Raw genomic sequence first — 10,169 nt, forward strand, 5'->3', positions numbered from 1 at the left:
GGAAAGTAAAACTTAATGGTATACAGAATTGTGATGAAACAATATTATTATGCAAATCCATTTCAAAGTTTATTATAAGAAAGGATTAAATTAAGGAAAATGGTGTGCCAAGACAGTGGAGTCTCAGGATTTCCTATGGGGAGTGCTCATATATAAGTTCTCAGTAAAGGGTAATACAAAAAGAAAATTGAAAGAGTGTGTTATTTTGTGGATAGGAAAAGACAACAAAGCATGTTATTTTGAAATGTAAAACAGTGTTAAAATTCTGGAAGAAGATGTGTGAAGAAACAAATTGAGAATAGTAATGACATAAACAATCTCTCTCTCTCTCTCTCTCTATATATATATATATATATATATATATATATATATATATATATATATATGACTAAAATTATTATGGATACTATAAGAATAAGAAGAAAGAATATGTGAAAAGGCTAAATAAGAATTTATTGTATGTAATATGGGTATTTGGAATAAAAGATCAAATTAAATTTTGTTTAATGGAAAATGGATTTTGGCAGATATATTGTGAAAAATTGGATTATGGTTATGAAAGAAGGAGTTGGGTCAATTACGAAGAATAACAATGAAGATGTTATAATAAAATGATAAATAATTAAACAATACAAATGTGTATATATGTGCCTGTAAATATGTACATTTTGTAAATATGTAAATAATGTTGTTTATGTTGTATTAAAAAGAGGACCCCTACTATTTCTGACAGATATGGAATCTTTTACATCCAGATGAGTGACCATCAACTCAAGCAGATGGGACCTCAGTGTAAAGTCTCATCAGAAGAATGGGCTGAATTGCACATTATGCTAATAATTGCAACTATGAAAGATATTAGTGGGCTTTGGAAAGCAGCCATATTTTCTTAAAGAATAAAGGACTGGAACTATTTTGAGATATAATTGATGTGGAGTTTAACATACTAGCTTTTGAGAAAGGAAATTCTTACAAATTGCAACATTAGCTACGTTTTCAAAACAGACTGGTACATGAGCATGCTTTTAGAGAAAATATCAAGTAGGTATTGTGGAGTAATTTTTAAGTGTGGGTTATATGGTATCAGACAGGAGAATGTTTTAAGTGTGTTAGTAATATCTCCCAACCATTATCATTTATTTTTTTTACTGACATTTGATTACTGGGAAATTTTGAATGGGTAGAAGCCAATTTTCAGCAAAGGCTCAGGAAGAAAAGATTATTACAAATTATTTTAAGAACAGTAATGTTACAGTCTTCAAAAATAAAATATAAAACATCTGCAGTTTAAATAATTCCAACAAATTAGACATAATATAAAACACTGGTTAAAAATCTATACAGGATATATGACAGTCATTTAATATTTAGAGACATTTTAGACAGTTTGTAGAGAAATTTAAGGTAAGTTTGTCTAATTGAAATAGGAATTGTAATGCAAAGTAGGGGGAAACAGGCTTATGGTATATTCAGAGAGAAAGTCACGGAAGAGAGAATTAAGGAGGCAAGTGAAGATGGGAAAGTAACAAAATATAAGTAATGAAAAGGTACTTGCTCATACTTAGGACTACAGTTTTCCTGGTTTTGAGTAAGAACATAGCCAGCTTTTAGCTAGGAAGTATTTCAGAGTGGCTTTGAAAGATGGGAAGGAGGGTATATACCTGATGGATACATATAAGGAGTTCCAGGCCTTAGCAATCTTGTACAAATGCAGACAATGCCTAACAGATTTGCTAGGTTTGTTGACAGACAAGGGTTTTAGTCACTGTATCGCAATGACTGACTGGGAACATAGTTGTGTAAATTTTTATTTTTTTTTGCTGTACAGGTAGATTGATGCTAGATAATTTTATAGGTGGTAAGAAGTTTCATACTAATGCAATCTTCAAATACTGGTATACAGCCGTAGCACCCTTATGACATCTAAGCATTATGATGTCAAACTGAAAGCCACAATGACAGAGAGCAAATCAGAACAGTAAGATTTTGTTAATGTGGCAGAATGTCACTATAAGCTGATACATATTACAGGCATACTAGAGGAAATTCGGGGTTGGGCCAGGTTGGTAGGGATGTTTTCAAGAATATTAGAACCTTTAGCAGATAGTTTAATAATTTGCTACATTATATTGACATGAAATATGCTTACCCTATCCATTTTAGAGGTGTAAGTGTGCCATTCAGTACTTGGGTAATTTTGAGGTCCCTTATGAAAAGGTATTTGGTTTGATATTTAATCCCTGAATGGTGTTACAGTAATTTGCATGGCTTCTGTGGGACATTGATGGGCAGCTGTAGATAGCAGTGTTGTAATAACTGAATATGTTAGAAGTGATTTGCTTCTCCAGGAGCACCAAGCTAGGTTCATTGATAACATCATGTGAGGTAGTGCTGTTCCTGACAAATATAATCCTCCCCCCAAACACACAGATATGCAAGAGTCTGGAGGTGTGATAGGTGCTCAATCTTGGTTTAGAGAGAGCACAGGGAAAGTAATGAAACCATGTCTTGTAACTGCGGAAATATGAATGTGTTTGTGTTACAGGAGGGCCTCAAGTTCTGACATCTTATTATTTAGCCTCCTTGTACTGAGTGATGCTACCATGATATTATCTAAATTCAAGTTTGAGTTTGCTATGTAGGAATGTCAATTAGGGGGATTTGGCTAAAAAAGACAGTATGGCAGCAGCAAAAGCTTTGGCCATTGTACAGAAGCCATGGTATGAGAGGTTTAAGCCATCCATGGTGAAACAGGAAGTCTTATCTACCATCTTGTCCCAGGCTGACACATACTGGATCCCCTTAAAATGACACCAGTGACTTAGCCAATTGTCAAAAACAATTATCTTGTCCTGCTATATAAGGATCAATTAGTAAAGATGTGATACTGCTCAAAATAAGTGACTTAACTGCCTCTAACTCATGAATAATAAGTTTCATTATGTCACTTTGCATGCCCCTTTGGGTGAAGCACCTCAGGTTCATTCACTCCTACATGGGCCACCACTAATTTGGAGTCATATTCATCTTAAGTGACCTTAGAGCAGTTTTGATATCATGGAGTCTGGGAATCTAACTTACTAAAAGTGCAGGTTGTACTAGACTCAATAAATTAGGAAAGCTTAACTGTAAATAATAAGAACAATAAAGGATCCAAATATTTGGGTGCATTGTCGGAAGAAAAAGAGTTAGTAAGCTCTCAAGCAGAAACAACTATCATCCATAAGAAACTGGCCTATAGCTTCCAGTTTTCTTGACCCATCTGGCTACCATAGAATTATTTTACCTAATTATACAACTATTGCCTGTCCTTTGATAGAGCTCACAAAATTAAAAGCTCCAGTCAAAGGTACAATGGTCCTTCGAGGCAGGTTGAGTATCCGGTCAGCTAAAAATATTTTGTTCTGAGTCAGATTTAGTGACTCCTGACAGTACTAAAGAATGTATTTTATTTATTTTATTTTATTTATATTTGTTTTCTAGGGAATACCACTGATCTCCATGGATGTTTTTCAGACTCAGCCCGGGAGAGGTGCATGTTAGGTGACTTGTACAAAGTCACACTTTTAGGCAATGAAGGCTGAGGCAGTAAAACCTTGCACCACTAGACCACAGGAAACAATGCATTAATAATGCAATAATCTTCTAAGCCCACTGCCAAGCAGTACAGAATTTATAAGGATGAATCATACGTAAGTTTGGTAGCACCATTGTCCCAAAATATTCAAAGCAAAAATCATCCTGTGTACTATATCACAAGAAAATTATGCATTATTGAGGGAAGGATATGCAGTCATAGACAGAGAATGTTTAGCTGTGAAGTAGGTCTCCTATTCAATGAAACATCATATGTTAGGTAGACACTTCAGAGTTGTGATAGACCTTGCCTCATTACAATGAGGAAACAAACAACAAGAATGCAACACAAAACTGTGCTACTAGGCACTATCCCTCCAGCTATTTCAATACAAAATATGCCATAAGCCTGGATTGGCTACTGGAAATGCTGATGTGTTAACAATATCTCAGAATCCATTGCTGAAAGTTCAAAACTGGTGATATTTTGCTGGGATGGGATAGTTGAAGCATCTTGTGTATGGAAATAAGGTGAAATATCCCTTTAGCTGTGTGCTTGGTACGGAAAAATGAAGGATACGCCTTTAAAATGGGTGAAGGGTCTTGTGTTTACAAGAGCAGTCATAACAATTCAGTCCATAATTCAACTGTATTAGATAAAGATACACCATTTGTCTATATTGTATTGTGTAAAAACACCTTGTCTATTCAGAGAAAACCTGGAAGTTCCTCAGTTGGACAGTCAGCATGGGATAAAGCATGGACTTTTTCCAAAGGTTCAAGGTTCATGAATTTCAACAGACCATTTCAGGCAGCTGTGGTTGTGGTCTGAGGCAAAAGGCTAGCAATGACTTTTTAGATTGCTGAAGCTAAATGAAAGCCTGACAGGGCCTTCTGTTGTATTTAACATGGAAACAGTTTGTGGGTGGGCAGAGTGTTGTTTGAACTGATGACATGGACTATAAAACCTAATGTAAACGTATTGTCATCAATTGAATAAATGCTGACTATATATATATATATATATATATATATATATATATATATATATATATATATATATATATACATCGACAGAGAACAAGAGCTAGAGATTAGATATAGAGAGAGAGATAGATAGAAGTGTATTACCTTTCCTTCTGCAGTTTACATGTTTCTTGACAGGGGTCTGGAATTGACCAGTTCACTTGTAAGTAAACAAATAAATAAATTAAAATTAAATTAAACTTTATAGACCTCAGTATACTGCACTAGTTAATTGTATGGCAAGGTAAAATTACAGTGACACAGTGGGTGAGGCTTATGGAAGACAATATGTGGCATAGTTACCAAGGATTGTAGGCGCATTCTACTGTGTTATGACTTATATAGGCATAAGCACATATATTTATGTTTATATTTAAGGTACATGTAAATGCATACTACCAGGATGTATTCCTTCTGTTACACAGAATGAGAGGAAATACAAGGCAACTGAGCCTAGTGGCCTCTTACGCCTTGCCAGTACCCACTCTGAAACATTACCTCCTATTTCAGGGATGGATAGGCCATTTGTATTAGGGGGCAGATCTGTGGATCCCCATCCAGTTGTCTACTTCCTGTCTGAAGTAGTATAATGTATTGATTTGCAATGCTTAATTTGCAGTGGAAGTTTATTTCAGATATGGGAAGGCATTGCACAACAAATCTATGTTTCCTCCATTCTTTATTTATTTGTGATGTTTGTTTAGATCTCTAGTCCAAGCATTAGTTGAACTGTTTGATTTCTGAAAATACAAGAGGTCTTGGTCTAGTGAGTCCCTAATGGCAGAGAAGAAATCAAGGTACAGGTTTCAGATCTTGGGAATGTGCATGTCCATTTATTCCAAATTGTATAGATGCTGCTGGTGGTTGTGGTTCTGCTGCTTCTGTCTGTGTGGGAGTCTGACAGGCCTTACTAATGGGATGGTTGCAGGTCACTGTGCTGTTGCATATGATAGTAGAAAAAAATGCAGAGAAATGAAATAATAAAAAAAAATAAAATGCATTTAAGAAAGAAGATAATAACAAAGGGGTGAAGGAGAGAGAAGTACATATACAACAAAAACATTACAGTGCATAGTATGTTATAGTATTTTATGAATTAAGCAATGAAACAGTATACTTGTTGGAACTAGCAAACATATGAATTATTCTAACAAGCCTGTTAGCATATATAAGTGAGATGGGGAATTAAGTAAGTAGAAGCCATCACATATAGTCTGACAGGTAGATAACTACTGGGATGAGATATTTTCGAGTTTTCCCTTTTCTTTTGTGCCTATGCCCACACCTGTTGGTTTTACAGTCCTTCCCTCACTGTTACCTTCACTCTGTTTGTCCGATTTCTCCTTCACCATTGTGTTCCCCTCCCTCATCATGTTACCACTCACCCTTTCAATCATGTCTGTCTTTCCCTGCTATCTAACTTGTCTTAGCACCCTCTTACTTCCTCCCCCAACTTGACTTTCTCTTCATAAACAAATGGGCACCTAGCCTACAAAAAATAAATAAAAGTATTTCCCTCCTGCCACACCTCCTTCCTGCTTATTCCTTACTCCTTATCTGCACACCTTCTGTTCCACCATCTGTTTGTTTCCCCTTTCATATCTTTCCCATTCTGCCATTTCCAACCTTTAACCTGGCAAAAAAAAGATTACACATATATATCTAAAAAGGGCATCTAAATCTGTTACCTTTTGTGGTTTCACTTTGAGTAACAGGTTGTGAAGACCACTTCTGATGCCCATGTATGACCAAAGAGAAATGGCACTACTCATTGTATAGCAACAATGATAGCCAGTTGATGTCAAATAAAACACAAAATGGCCTTGTCTTCCATCAGTCATGCAAATGAGCAGGGCATCATTGCCTAGCAGTTGGCAAATATAAAACAAGGCAAAGATTTAGTCTGACTACTACCATGGCTATACTTCTTTCTGCAATGCCTTGTAGAGTATTAGTGCACAGACCGGAGGATTCAAATCCCCACAGGGTTGTATTTTTATTTCACTTTTCTGATTCCATTCTGCAAACATGTTATACTCCCCTTCAATATGGTTCCCTGACGCTTTCGGCTTGAGCACTTCTTGGTCTCATCTTGTTATTGCAGCACTGGGTACAATATCACTGAACAGGGTCATCTGTTCAACTCCTTTCAAGCATATATTTTTTGTTCTGCTTTCCAGTCTATAGATCTGTTACATTCTCATGCTAAGCTCCTTAATGACATCTTCAATAAGAAACCTTCAGCTGCTCACCTTGTAAATGATGTGTTTAGAAGGATATCAGGTGAATAGAGTGCAGGATTTAAATCTCATCAGGGTCGTAGTTGTGTGTTTTTCTGAAGAGTTCCATTATATTACAGGGATAGTGATCAAATCTGCTGATGTCATAACTGGTTTCATTTGGGTCATCTTATTACTTTTGTATACTGTACCTACTCTGGGTTTTTTTACATTGATGTCATAACTGTTCTCATTTGGGTCATCTTATTACTTTTGTATACTATACCTACTCTGGGTTTTTTTACATTGATGTCATAACTGTTCTCATTTGGCTCATCTTATTACTTTTGTATACTATATCTACTCTGGGTTTTTTTACATTTTCTTTTTCATTTCAAGTGGTTCAGTTTCCTATTTGTCTTTATTTATCATAGCCCCTTATTCCTTGTTTTCTGCATCTTTGGATTTGTCACCCCCTCCCTTTGCTGTCTTGTATCCTTTATATGTGCACATCTGTGTCCCTAATACAAGCTCTACCCTCCTGCATTCAGCAGACCTACCCTACTTTACTCTACAACACATTTGTGCATTTATGTAACCTTGAATTGCAATAATAATATGCACATAGACACTACTGACTGTGTACAAGGTTTTATATTCACTACCTTAGATGCTCAGGTTCATTTAATATTTAAAATAGCTGCTCATTCATTATTGTGGCTCTGATTAGGTCACACATGATCTTCCTATGGGTACTTACTGTAAACATCATGAGAAGCAGTGTGTTATGCCCACTTGCATGGCCACATGTGTTGTTAATGAGATTCTTGGCTAGTCACTCGTGCATAGTAAAAGGTGTTGACATAGTCATGATCATACTCTCAAGGTCTCTGAATCCTTAGGCATGAATATTTACTTTTTCATATGATGAAAATCTCCCTAGCATTTTGCACTGTTATTAAACACCTGCATTCATTTTGCTAAATATTTATTCAAAGCACAAATATTTACTTTTTTATATGAACCTTGCAAAAATGCCATAGCTTCAGTCTCCTCATGCCAGCAATCACTGGTTTTGTTCATGTGCAGATAGCAAAGTTCTTTTAATAAAATCCAAGCATACTTGCACATTTGAGTAAAATTATCCTTCTCTAATAGAATTGTGCATAAGTGTGCAGTGACCGCACATTACATGAAGCAAGATGTACCAATAGCAATACTGACAATTTCAGTACAAATAAATAGACATTTCCCTTATTTTTCAAACATTTCCCCAGTCTTTGGTAGCTTCAACCTTTTGACTTCTCTGCACACTGCCATTTCTTCATATCTCTAAAAGAATGTAGCAGTCACCACATTTTGTGTGCAGTTACAGGTCTTTAATAATTATCCGAAAGCACATATTATGGCATTGCAGTCACTGTTCAAAACTCCCTTTACAGTACTAACCTACACATCACAGGGGCAGAATGCTGCCCTCTGCAGCTAGTGCTTACAGGTTCTAATTCCAGAAGGCATGGGTACATGAGAAGGAGTGGAATGGCTAATAACACTGTCTTCTCCTGTGAATGAGAAGAAGCTGTCAAAACCACATCAACTATTAAGAAAGCAAGAGGCAGTTGCTGGTATTCATAATTATATTGTGCACATGCAGACATCCAGTAGTAGGGCATTCATACAGAAGACGCCAAATCCTTCACACAAGACTTATAAAAAGGAATTATAGCATTATTTACAAATTCTACTAGAGTAATCTTTAGCTTCAGGGAGATTCTATCACCAAGCCTTTACTCCTGAGATCATGAATAGTGTATGAGTGGAATAACTGGACACCTCTGGAGTAGAGATCACTTTGTTGGAGGCAAAGTCATTTATTTATAAAAAAAAACTTTTTCTTTTTGAACTTCAAGGCAGCTACTCCATCAGCTGCTAAACAATGCCTTTTCTCAATTTCCAAGCTCTGTATCGGATGAGGGTTACTAGACTAGATGCCTGCCGTCTCCTGATCAAGAGGACAGTTATGTTTAAGAAGGTTTGGAGAAGATAGAGAGGAAATGAGTGTGTCTGGGATGCACTGTCATTTATGGTGCTGTAGGCCTTTAGTACATGATCTACCCCCCCAGGACATGAAGGCATGAAAACAAACAGTGTGAGTAAGTGTGAAATGGTGCAATGTGCGAGGAATGCCATACCTCCTTAGTGATGCACACACATCCACAGCCACATACCTGTCTAGCTGCTGGCAAATCCCTGTTCTCCAGGTCACTACTAGGTACTGGGTAATAGTATGCCTCCCATGCGCACTCCCTTTCCTCTATCTCTGGAGAGAGGCTAACAGGCTAGCGCCTCATCATTCCTCCTACCATCCCAGCATCAGATCCTCCTCACAGGACCGAGTCATCTGGATTATTCCTCTGTTCCATGTAGTGAACATTTAAACATCATTTTACACCAGAACATACTTTGATTTATTCATATTATCTCATCAACAACTGGGCTGCTTCATTAAAAGTACCACACTGTTGAAATTTTTGTTTTGCCTTGAAGCATATATGAAATGCTTGGTATAGCCTAGAATCATATTTTTAAAAATGTATATGTTTAAGCAAAATTTTGCTTTAACTGCTTGCAAAACAATAAATTCAGTGCTCCACAGACAATATTGTCATTAAAGGATGTTTCTTTCTCCTCAACAATGGTGCAGTGGGTCCCATCAGCTAATGCAAGAACATATTTTATTGCTTAATGAATATCAATTACATTTCCAGACCATTGTTTTTTAAACCATTATGTAACTTATAGCTCTCTTTCTAGAGTGCAGACCAGCTGTGTCCGAGCATATTTTATTATCTCTTAACTGACTGAGAAAAGTGATAAGCCTGTAAAATATTATCATTCACTTATGTTTGCAGAATTGATCTCTTCACCCCATACTCCCACCAGTACTATATACTAGTTTAGATAATGTGTAATATGGGCTGTGCCATAAAATACTAGTTAACAGTGTATCATGCCATCACAGCTGTTTTTTACAGGAAAAGCTGTTTCATAATAAAGAACATAATTAGAAGGACATGACCACATTGTGTTTGTAATGTGGGTAAGTCCTTTTTCTTGGCCCTGTTCACCTTGATTAATCATATTGTAACACACCCCAAAACCTTAATTACCTTATTGCTCTGTGATTTAATTTGAGTAAACCTTTGCTATACTTTTTTTTTGGAAACGTTTCAGTATCTCATCAGTGGAAATACATGTTTGCAGAGTTATCCATGCCAACCAGGAAACTAAAACTGGAAATGGCTGCAGATATATAATGGGGATAAAAAGCCATATCTGACAGCATAC

Source organism: Protopterus annectens, chromosome 11.part0, assembly GCF_019279795.1.
Source record: "Protopterus annectens isolate FY-2018-M chromosome 11.part0, PAN1.0, whole genome shotgun sequence".
In the NCBI taxonomy this organism is placed as follows: domain Eukaryota; kingdom Metazoa; phylum Chordata; order Ceratodontiformes; family Protopteridae; genus Protopterus; species Protopterus annectens.